Source organism: Sinocyclocheilus grahami, unplaced genomic scaffold (assembly GCF_001515645.1).
Source record: "Sinocyclocheilus grahami isolate Dianchi unplaced genomic scaffold, SAMN03320097.WGS_v1.1 scaffold429.1, whole genome shotgun sequence".
NCBI lineage: Eukaryota > Metazoa > Chordata > Actinopteri > Cypriniformes > Cyprinidae > Sinocyclocheilus > Sinocyclocheilus grahami.
The window spans coordinates 796,457-807,548 of record NW_015505608.1 but is presented as its reverse complement, the minus strand read 5'-3'; positions in this window follow the sequence as shown (position 1 = coordinate 807,548).

The window sequence follows — 11,092 nt, the reverse complement described above, 5'->3', positions numbered from 1 at the left end:
GAGATGTTGTCAGTTAAGTTGTCATTTAAAATCCGAACATCATTGGTAATGTTATTGTTTTAGTGATTATGCAAACAAAAAGTCATTTTATTTGTTGTTTGTTGATTTTTAAATATAAAACTTGGTGAAGTGATTTATTAGTCGTACTTTTTTAACATCTTCAGCACATTTTAACAATACTGTGATAATACCGATAACCATGATAATTTGTCACTATAATCGTGATAAGAAATTTTCATACTGTTACATGCCTAGTCTACTCATGATGCGGAGGAGAGAGCGCTCAGTGCACAGGACGGACATTAGCCGAGCAACAGAAAGATAGAGATGGTGGATAAAAAACAAAAGAGGAAAACGTCTACGGAACAAAAGAAGGCTTATGATAAGGCAAGAAGTAGGACTCGTGTAAATACGGATCAGCTTTCCAGCGCTGGAGAGAACTCAAGGAGTGGGAAGGCCTGCGATCGGACGCCGAGGTTGCTTTGTTACTTCTCGATAGGTGAGTAACACCGTGTCTACACCGGACGCGACAGTTGTCGCGACACGCCACGCCGCAACAGCTAAAGTCTGTCTACACCAGATGCAACAAAGCAACCGTTGAAAATCATTTGAAATTTGTCATAAATAGAACGCAGCAGCAGTTTTCTGTCGGGGATTTGTCGTGTCGCGCCGCATCCAGTGTAGACCGCATCACTGATTATAATGAGTTCTATAGTATTTTCTCACACCGCGCCGCTCGCATCCGGTGTAGACACGGTGTAACATTGGTTTTACTTTGTTTCACAGAACTAATCGTTGCCTGGATTGCGTACGTATGTGTGGGGTGGAGCTATCAAAATAGGGGCGAGACCCTTTTGGGGTAGGGGCGTGTTTGTTTTGGTGATTTGAAATATCAACATTGGCTACCAGAAATCACTTACCCCACCTTTAATAAAGGGGTGCGCGGATCCGATATTCTGATATTTAATGTTCCTAATATTACACTTGATCTGTAAATAAAGATAAATGGTTTTGCATAAAAGGACTTTATTTTGCTGGAGTTTCGTTTTGTTTCTAAATCGAGTTCATTTCTACCGTGTTAGATCACAACACTGGAGTAGCACTATGAATTGTTTTTCACAAGCACAGTAACTGAGATTTAAAACTGTTAAAAGAAAAGGCTCTGTAGCTCCCCCTTCAGTCCTAGGTGTATCTACACTTTGGAATTGTTGAAATATACAATGAATTTATTTAAAAGAAAATAGACAAAAGGAATAAAAGATTAATCGAAATCTGTTCTCTCAACTTATAAATAAGCTTTTATCTTCAAATACAGTGCTTGCTTTGACTTTTTTCCCCTTTCCACAACAACACACTTCAAGGGTTAAACTTTTACACAAATATCAAAATAAGAGTTTTTCACTGAATCACTCTTCCAAATTAAACCTCAGTTCTTTCCCTTCAGAAGTATAAATTTGTCACCAATCAGTGTAACCCAATATCTCGGTGTCCTTTGGAAAACTTAAAATATAAATACAGTAAGTAAACACACTTTAGATTAAATTAGAAATACCAATGTAACCCTTTACTGACACAAATAGCGATCAAGCATAAAACCCGCATTTCTTCCGAATCACGTCGCGTTGACTTCTTTGTGGCATCGTGTTGACTTCACAATAGAATAATATGCTTGTTAACACTTAAACGATACAGTTCTGACTATGTTTATCACAAAATAAAGTGATGCATTTTCTGTTATCATACCGACAATCACAGTTGCCCTACTTGACATTAGGTGGGATTAAGTCACTTTTCAACCAATAACATTAAATCAAACAACTTCATGACACAGACATTTCTGAACAGGTAAATTTTTTATATTAAAAAAATATAGAAACACTTCTGTCACAAGGGAAAAAATAAGTAAATAAATAAATGTAAATAAATGCTAATGTTAATAATAAATTAACCCAGGGTTACATCCTCCCCCATCTGAAATTCTCATGTCCCCATGAGTATACAGACCTTAACTAGAAATAATGAAACTATTCGCAGAGTCTGCACATATTCTAATACATTGGGCACATTTAGGTAAAGAGGATCTTTCTGGAGGGTAAAGTTCAATCTTTGAGGAATTTGGCAGATGGATAACTATTCCTCTGTGTACAACTGTTACGAGTCTCTCACAGGGCTGGCCCAGTTCATCATAGCTTAACCTGGACACAGGTTTCCATTGCCTTTTCGGACGATGCCCCAAAGGTTCAGCCTCCCCGTCTGACACAGTCCTAGAGCTCTTGTCTTCACCTTCCGAGGAATTATTTGCCATTTCAGGAGGTTCCAAGGGGTTTCCCTCTCTCAGTGTTTTTTTTTTGTTTTGTTTTTTTAGCTCTAGACCTACTTACTGGCCTTGGAGGAACTTCTTGTCTCTCACCCAACTTTGGCATCCGTACTGAATCTCCAATAGGTAAGAGATGATCCCTGTGCATTGTCCGGACTCCTTCTGTGCCTTCTCAGGTTTGAGTCTGTAGACGGGTAAATTGTCGAACTTTTCAAGAACAATGTATGGGGCTGAATTCCACCTATCCTCCAGTTTGTGCTTTCCTGTGAAACTCAGATTTCGAATTAGCACACGGTCCCCAGGCTCTATGTTTTGGTATTTCACCTTTTGATCATAGAGACGTTTGTTCCTCTGATGATTTTTTAGTGCGGTCTCAGAAGCTAGTCGGTATGCTTTCTGAAGATCTGTCTTCAGGTTTTCAACATACTTCTGGTATGTCTGTCTTTCTCCTCCCCCTGAGGAAGTACCAAAGCACACATCAATTGGCAAGCGGGCTTCTCTCCCAAATAAGAGAAAATAAGGTGAGTACCCTGTAGCCTCATTTTTAGTGCAATTGTATGCATGTACTAATTTGCTGATGTGTTGACTCCATTTGTGTTTTTCTGCAGCATCCAATGTGCCCAACATGGAGAGCAGAGTCCTATTAAATCGTTCAGGTTGTGGGTCTCCCTGAGGGTGGTACGGTGTTGTCCTTGATTTTTTTTATCCCTAGCATACCCAAGAGTTCTTTTATAAGCCTACTTTCAAAGTCTCTGCCTTGGTCTGAATGTATACGAGCTGGCAGTCCGTAATACACAAACAACTTCTCCCAGAGAATCTTCGCAACAGTCACTGCCTTTTGATCCTTAGCAGGGTAAGCTTGGGCATAGCGTGTAAAGTGGTCAGTGACGACCAGGACATTGGCGATACCTTTGGAATCTGGCTCTACTGATAGGAAATCAATACATATTAATTCCATTGGCCCACTACTAGTGATGTTACTTTCTGGCCATGCATCTTCCACAGCTTTTGACATACTTTTCCACCTCAGATGTCATTCGAGGCCAATAAAACCTGTCCTTCACAAGTTCAGTGGTCCGCTCGATTCCTAGATGTCCTGCATCATCATGTAAGGAATTCATTACTTGTTGATGGAACTGTTCAGGTAGAGCAAGCTGTTTTTTCTCTTTACCACAGGAACTTTTAGATATTCTGTACAACAGCTCATTCTGGATGACCAGCTTAGAACCTTGCCTCAGCAAAAGAGCCATTTGTGGACTAGAACTTGCGTCAACGGTAAGTATATTTCCCTGCTCCAAAGCTTGCTTCACCGGTCCAATAACTGGATCTTTGTCTTGTGCCAACTTGAGGTCAGTATGCGTTAGCTGTTTGAGATTCCCTAGCTCAAGCTGTGTAATGCATGCATAAATGGGTGGCACTATACTTGAACTGGCTCCCAACTGATCGACCAGTCTGGTAGAGAACTCCTCGTTCTTCTCACTTGCCACCACCTGACAGATTGCTTTCACTCCTGACTGGGGTATTTCCATCCATCCCTCAGATGACGCACCATTCAAAGGGTTACGCGATAACACATCGGCATCAATGTTATGACGTCCTGGCTTATATTGGAGACTGAAATCATACGTGGCCAATGCCGCCAGCCAACGATGTCCTGTTGCATTAAGCTTAGCTGTGTTAAGGACATATGTGAGCGGATTATTGTCAGTTCTTACTAGAGATTTCACTCCATAAAGATAGTCATGAAATGTATCTACTACAGCCCACTTCAGTGCCAAGAACTCCAGTTGGTGAGTATGATATTTTGCTCTGTGGCACTCAGTTTCCTACTGGCATATGCGACTGGCCGGAGACCCTCTGGATAGTCTTGGTTTAGTACTGCACCTAAACCATTCCAGCTTGCATCCACATGTAGGATATAGGTCTTGGTAGAGTCAGCAAATGCCAGGACAGGGGCATGATTAAGGTAGTAGATAATGGTTTTAAAAGCTTCAGTACAATCTTCGCCCCACCGCTCACCAAACGGCTCTGACTCTTTTAAGTATTTCCCCTCAGTGGTGCCCTTTTCACCCCTTTTGGCTGGAGGATACCCTTTGGTAAGTTCTGTCAGGGGTCGCACAATTTCAGAGTAGTTTTTGACAAACCGCCTGTGGAACCCACAGAATCCAAGGGATGATCTCAAAGCTTTAACATCTGTGGGCATCCTCCACTTAGCAACTGCTGCTATTTTCTCTGGGTCAGGAGCAACACCATTAGAGGAGACAATATGGCCCACATATTTGACTTGTGACATACAGAGCTGGCATTTGTCAAGGGAGATTTTCAGACCATACTCCTCCAAACGGTCTAAGACTTTCAAAAGCCTCCGTTCATGTTCTTCCAAAGTGGAACCAAAAACAATAATGTCATCAAGGTAAACTATCACTTCTAGCAGATGCATGTCCCCCACTGCATGCTCCATTAGTCTTTGGTATGTCGCAGGTGCTCCACTAACCCCCTGTGGCATCCTTTCAAACTCATAAAATCCCAGAGGACATATGAAGGCAGTCTTCTCCTTATCTTCGTCGGCCATGACTATGTGGTAATAGCCACTCCGAAGATCTAAGACTGAAAACCACTTGCTTCATGCAAGACAGTCCAACGCATCATCTATACATGGGTTAGTGTACTGATCTGGAAGCGTTCTGCTGTTCAGTATACGATAATCAATACACATGCGTATTGCTCCACTCTTTTTACGAACGATCACAATTGGGGAAGCATAAGGACTTCGGGACTCTTTAATAATCCCTGCAGCTAACAGGTCTTTGAGGTGTCGACGGACATCGTCAATATCAGCTGGAGCAATACGTCGAGATCTCTCTCTAAATGGTTTAGAGTCACTCAGACGAATGTGATGCCTAACATCCTTTGCCAGTCCCACATCCCACTCCTCAACAGAAAATACATTACCTCTCTCAGGCAATTTCTGACGGAGTCGCTCTTCCCACTCTTTTGGAATTGCTGACTTATTGAAATCAAACAACTTTGGATCAATCCTCTTGGGCTTTGATGGGACATCAGATGCTGCAGTCACTGTATCGGTATGAAACATATGAGCAATAACTATTCCAACTGGGATGGTTATATCTTTGCACGTCTCATTTTTAATCAGCACCTTGACTTTGTTCTTCTCCACAGCAGAAGAGGGCAGTACAACTGGTAGAACGAACAGTCCAGCAGGCAGCATATCATCTGAGGGGGATTCTACCATGAAAATTTCCTTCTCCAATGGTTGTTGTGACTCAACTGTACAAACAGCACACATTTCTCCTCTTGATGGTATGACGCAAGTATCTGGCCCGGCCCACTTCACTTCTCCAATGGGTATGTCAACAGCTTTCTCCTTCACAAGTTTTGTAGGTGATATTATTTCTGCATTGTGAAGTTGAATTCTTAAGGCATGTGCTACATCTGTCTGAGGACCGGCTGTGTTAAGTCCAATCAAACTTTGGAAAAAGCTTGCATTCGTTCCAATGATTACCGGCACTTGTTCAGGGCCCTCGGGTTCAGGACAAACCAGCGCAAGGATGGAAACGGTTTCTTCCACACCCATGACAGAAGCTGGAAAGGAAACATCTACCAAGACATAACCTTTGTATGGGTAACTGGCTGCACTAAGACCCCAAATAGATAGGCCAGAAAGAGGCTGAATGGGTACTGATGACAGATTTTTAGAGTACCATGACTCAAAGATGATAGTAACCTGAGATCCACTATCTAATAAGGCTTCACAGGACTGACCATTGATCTTCATAGCAATTGTCAGAGCTGGACCCACCAACCCTGCAGGAAGGCTACTTTTCCCAACCACTACCGTCTGGCTTTTCCGGGAGAAACTGGCTTTATCCCCAGTGTGTTTACCACTCTGATCCATCCTTTCACTTTTGGCCCTTCGTAATGATCGCACAAGCTTCTGTATCACCAGGCTGTAATTCTCAGTAGCTTTGCACCTTGGAGCGATGTGGCCATCTTCCCCACATTTGTAACAGAAGTAATCTTCTTTAATCATTTCTAGTCTGGGTTTCACAGATGTAATAGCCTGCTCTGGTGGTTGTGTTTCTTTTGATGACTGTGACGACTGTCTGACACTCAGTGAAGCCAGCTGCTCTTCTAGTCTTTGTATCTGCCTCCTTAGTGAGTGTACTTCCAGGTCTGCTGGTGTGTCTCCTCCCCTCCTACTTGGTACAGGCTTTGACTCCCACATCACCTCTGACACAGGTACTTTAGAAGGACCCTCTGTTACTTTTGCCCGCAGCTCTTGAATCTCAGCCTTCAGTTCTCTCACTGCAGCCAAACCAGCTAGTTTCTGTCGTGGTCAAGGGATGGGTTTTGCAGTGGAACCCAGACTATGTCTGGCAGCTTCACTTTCTTCAGCCTCCCTGATCTCATTCAAGAGAGCTAAAAAAGTAGGTGGATTCTCTCGTCTCTCTCTCAATCGCAACTGAAGCAACAACAAGTCAGATTCAACAGCTCCTCGAATTAGCTGCTCAATTCTCGTTCTGTCTACATTGTTCCCAGGCAACCCACCTTTTTGCGCTACCCTTGTCAAAGATTTTTCCATTCTCTTCAAGAAATCAGAAAGTGCTTCATCAGGATTTTGCCTAAGCAACCTGAAAGCAAAATATAAATATTCTCCTGATTCAGGAGTTCCAAAAGCACCCTCCAAAGCCTCAAGATACTGAAGGGAAGTTGTATCTGGATTAGCAAATCTGATAGCCTTCACAACATCCAGGGCTGAACCCTTTAGGCTTTCAATGATACGTCGACGCTTCTCTTTCTCTGAGCATTCACACTCCACGACCATCATTCTGGCTTGATCCATCCAGGTCTCCAAGGCTTCTTCCCCTGTTGGAGTAGGAACAGTACCTGAAAAGGTTCTCAAGCGTCGGTATGCACTTCCATCACTAACAGGTTTCGAAGTCTTTTCCAGCAGCTCACCCACCGCACGGATTATTGCTTCTGGAGACCCTGCATTGGAACTGGGTGAAGAGAACATAGCTTGAAGATCAGAGACAGACTTTCCTTCCTGTACTAACAGCTTTGATAGAGTCTCAGCAAACCCAGCAGGCGGTGACTCAGATCTTTTTGCTGCAACCATTTTCCAAGGCTTCCCACCTCCTTCAGGTATTACTTCTACAGGTAGGCGAGAAGGATCAACCACTTCTTTGCACTCACACAGCACAAGTATAAGCCCTGGTGTTGGCCCTTCTTTATAATCCCTGACTCTCACTCTTCCCAAAGCTTTGACTGCTTGGACCGTTTGCTCAATTTGTGCCACCTCCAAATCTGCAGGCACTTCCAACAGTAACACTGCATGTTTCTTATCAACTATTGCTTTCTGACACCATTCATCCAGTTTAATTTGTAAGACAGAATCATCAGCATCCATTTTTTCCTGACTCACATGAACACCAGCTTTCCTGCAAGCAGAATATTCTCTTTGCACTGACTTTTAAGCAGTATAACCGCAGGAATCGATCCCAGACGAGCCCCCACTTTATGTAGCGCCCCCTTCAGTCCTAGGTGTATCTACACTTTGGAATTGTTGACGCTAGAACCCAGATTCGTTTAATTGTGTTTCTCGGCGTGATTTTACTTAAAATCAAAATGTGACCCTGTTTTTATACTACTTCTTACAAAGTGCAATGCTGACCTCTGTAAATTACTTTCCAAAAATATATCTACGTATCAGTTCTTTTTTTTAAATGACACGCTATGTGGCAGAAATATACAATTAATTTATTTAAAAGAAAACAGACAATAGGAATAAAAGATTAATCGAAAATCTGTTCTCTCAACTTATATCTGTTCTCTCAACTGAACTTTTATCTTCAAATACAGTGCTTGCTTTGACTTTTTTCCCCTTTCCACAACAACACACTTCAAGGGTTAAACTTTTACACAAATATCAAAATAAGAGTTTTTCACTGAATCACTCTTCCAAATTAAACCTCAGTTCTTTCCCTTCAGAAGTATCAATTTGTCACCAATCAGTGTAACCCAATATCTCGGTGTCCTTTGGAAAATGTAAAATATAAATACAGTAAGTAAACAAACTTTAGATTAGGCGGGATTAAGTCACTTTTCAACCAATAACATTAAATCAAACAACTTCTTGACACAGACATTTCTGAACAGGTACATTTTTTATATAAAAAAAATATAGAAACACTTCTGTCACAAGGGAAAAACTAAGTAAATAAATAAATGTAAATACATGCTAATATTAATAATAAATTAACCTAGGTTTACAGCTCAATAAACTATCGCACAGATTTAATACACTATGCATCAATGTCTCTTCCCTTTGTGTGTTGAACTTTTCTATGCGGAGCGCTGTGCCTGCGAGCTGTGACTCCATGTTGCTTCAAGCGCATTATTCTGCACGGGATGCGCATAAGCTCTTTGTGCCGCTCTGTATTGGAGCCTTTTGTATCATAATACTTTTGCACAATGACATATTATTAATAGCCTTTCTTTTTCGTCTTATCTATCATATGTTGCTGCCTCATTACTGTGCTATACATTTAAAATAAATGTCTTTTAATTTTATAGTAGGCCCTATATATTAAATATAAATATATTACTTTTTTCATGAATGTATTTTACAACCATACAAAGAGCAATGTGTAACATTTTACCAGATTTAGTCCAACACTTATTCACTTTTTTTTCACTAAAAGTTTAGATTTTATAAAATTCTTGTGCACACAAAATTCCTTTTTTAGAGTAACTTTTGCTACTGAATTATCCACTAACCTAGTTTATACTAGTATTTTTGTCATAGATTATGATATTTTTTCTTTATAAGAAAGTTGTCTATATTTAGTATTGTGTGTAACACATAAAAGAGTGATGATCAGTTCAACACACATTGAGGTATAGAAATTCTACACTGATTAAATAAACTGTGCTGGTATCGGATTGATATCAGTATCGGCCGATACTCAGAATTTTTGGTATCGGATCGGGATCGGTTCTGAAAAAGTGGTACCGAGCCACCCCAAAGCATAACCATTCAATACATGTGTAGAGATGACCTTTCATGACCATTTATCTATAGGCAAGAGAAAAATTAAAGGTGGGAGGACATCTTACCCCATCTTAATCTATACAATAACAAGAAACATGGATGTTCTGGAAATATCATACTCACAGTTGACCATAAGATTGTAGGCCATGTTGCTGACAGCATTACTGCAGCACACTGGTACAGTCCGTTATCACTAAGAACGAGATGGTAACAGCTCAAGATTGAGTTGTTATTGAAGAAAGTGATCGTATCATCGGCACCCAGGTATGTTCCATTCTTCATCCAATGAATGGAGTCCACTGGCCCCACAACATTACATCTTAGATTAAAAGCATTGCCTTCTACTGGAGAGCCTGCTGGATTCACTGTCACTGATGATATTGGATCTAAATAAAGGAAAGAAATGTACTGGAGATAAAAAAAATTATCACAAGAATAATCATTAGAAATTTATAAAAACATATTTAGTGTGTGTTCTCACCAACTATTTGAATCTTTTTTGTCACTGCAACAGAACTGAGCGTGACTGCATTTTTGGCAACGCAGGCGTACTGTCCATTTATGTTCTGAGTTGTGTTTCTAAGGTTATAACTTGAACCATAGACATTCAGATGATTGCTGTTGTACATCCAGTAGAAAGAAGCTGTCGGAGTCAGCAGAACATGACAGAAAAATGTCTGAACCAGAAATGTATGCCTCTTTTTCTGGCGAGGCTGTCACTGCTAGGTTACTGGGCCCATCTAAACACATAAAACCAATTCAATTGAGCTTTTGAAACATGAATAGGCGTTCAGTTATTGTCAGCTGCCCATCCATGCCCATTGAAGGGATACTGCTTCAGTGCTATAGTGAAATCATCATTGTGTGCTATCATACTCGCAGGCAGCTTATGTTTAGATTCATTTGATTAGTCCCTGCTTTGCTGATGTTGTTTTCCACAAGACACTTGAACGGTCCTTCGTCGTAGCGCGACACACCATTGATGAAGAGCTCTCGTCCACCGTTCCTGAGCCGCTGTGACTATAGAGCTTCCGTTCTGCCGTGAAAACCTGAGTGGCGTTCCGCTGGCAGAGCATGTGAACGTATCGGTGTCGTTAAACTCCACCAGGTCTGTCATGCTTACAAAAGCGGTTACATTACTGACAGGTTCTACAAGTTAACACAGAAAATGTTTAGTGCGAAAGTTTAAAGTACATTACGTGTTTAATGAGTTTTTAAAATCCATTAGCATCCCATCAACGGTGTAATATTTTGGACTTGTTCACTGCAGAGTACACGAAAACCATTGCTGTCGGCAAACAACGCTGCTGTCTTAGCTAACAGGTTAATGTTAGCACAGTTGTTACCAAAGATTTTTTTTATAAACATAAAAGGACATTAAACAATCACGAGGCAAATATAGGCGTTATAATATTACATTTGGTACAGGGTTTGCTGTTTGAAACCAAATAACATAAGCAAAAGTTAATTGGATTTTGTGCTCAAATGTTTGTTTTGAAATCACCCTCATTTAAAATGTGTGTACAAAGTACAGCAAATTATTCTGAGATCCAATAGATAATGCTGGTAAAATAGCCAAAGATTATTGTAGTTTTTTTTTCTTTCTCTCTATCTGTTGTTTTGGTTTACAATGATCTTTATATTATTTTATCATTAAGAGCTAAGAATTTATACAATTTTATTGTCAAATTTATGGTTTT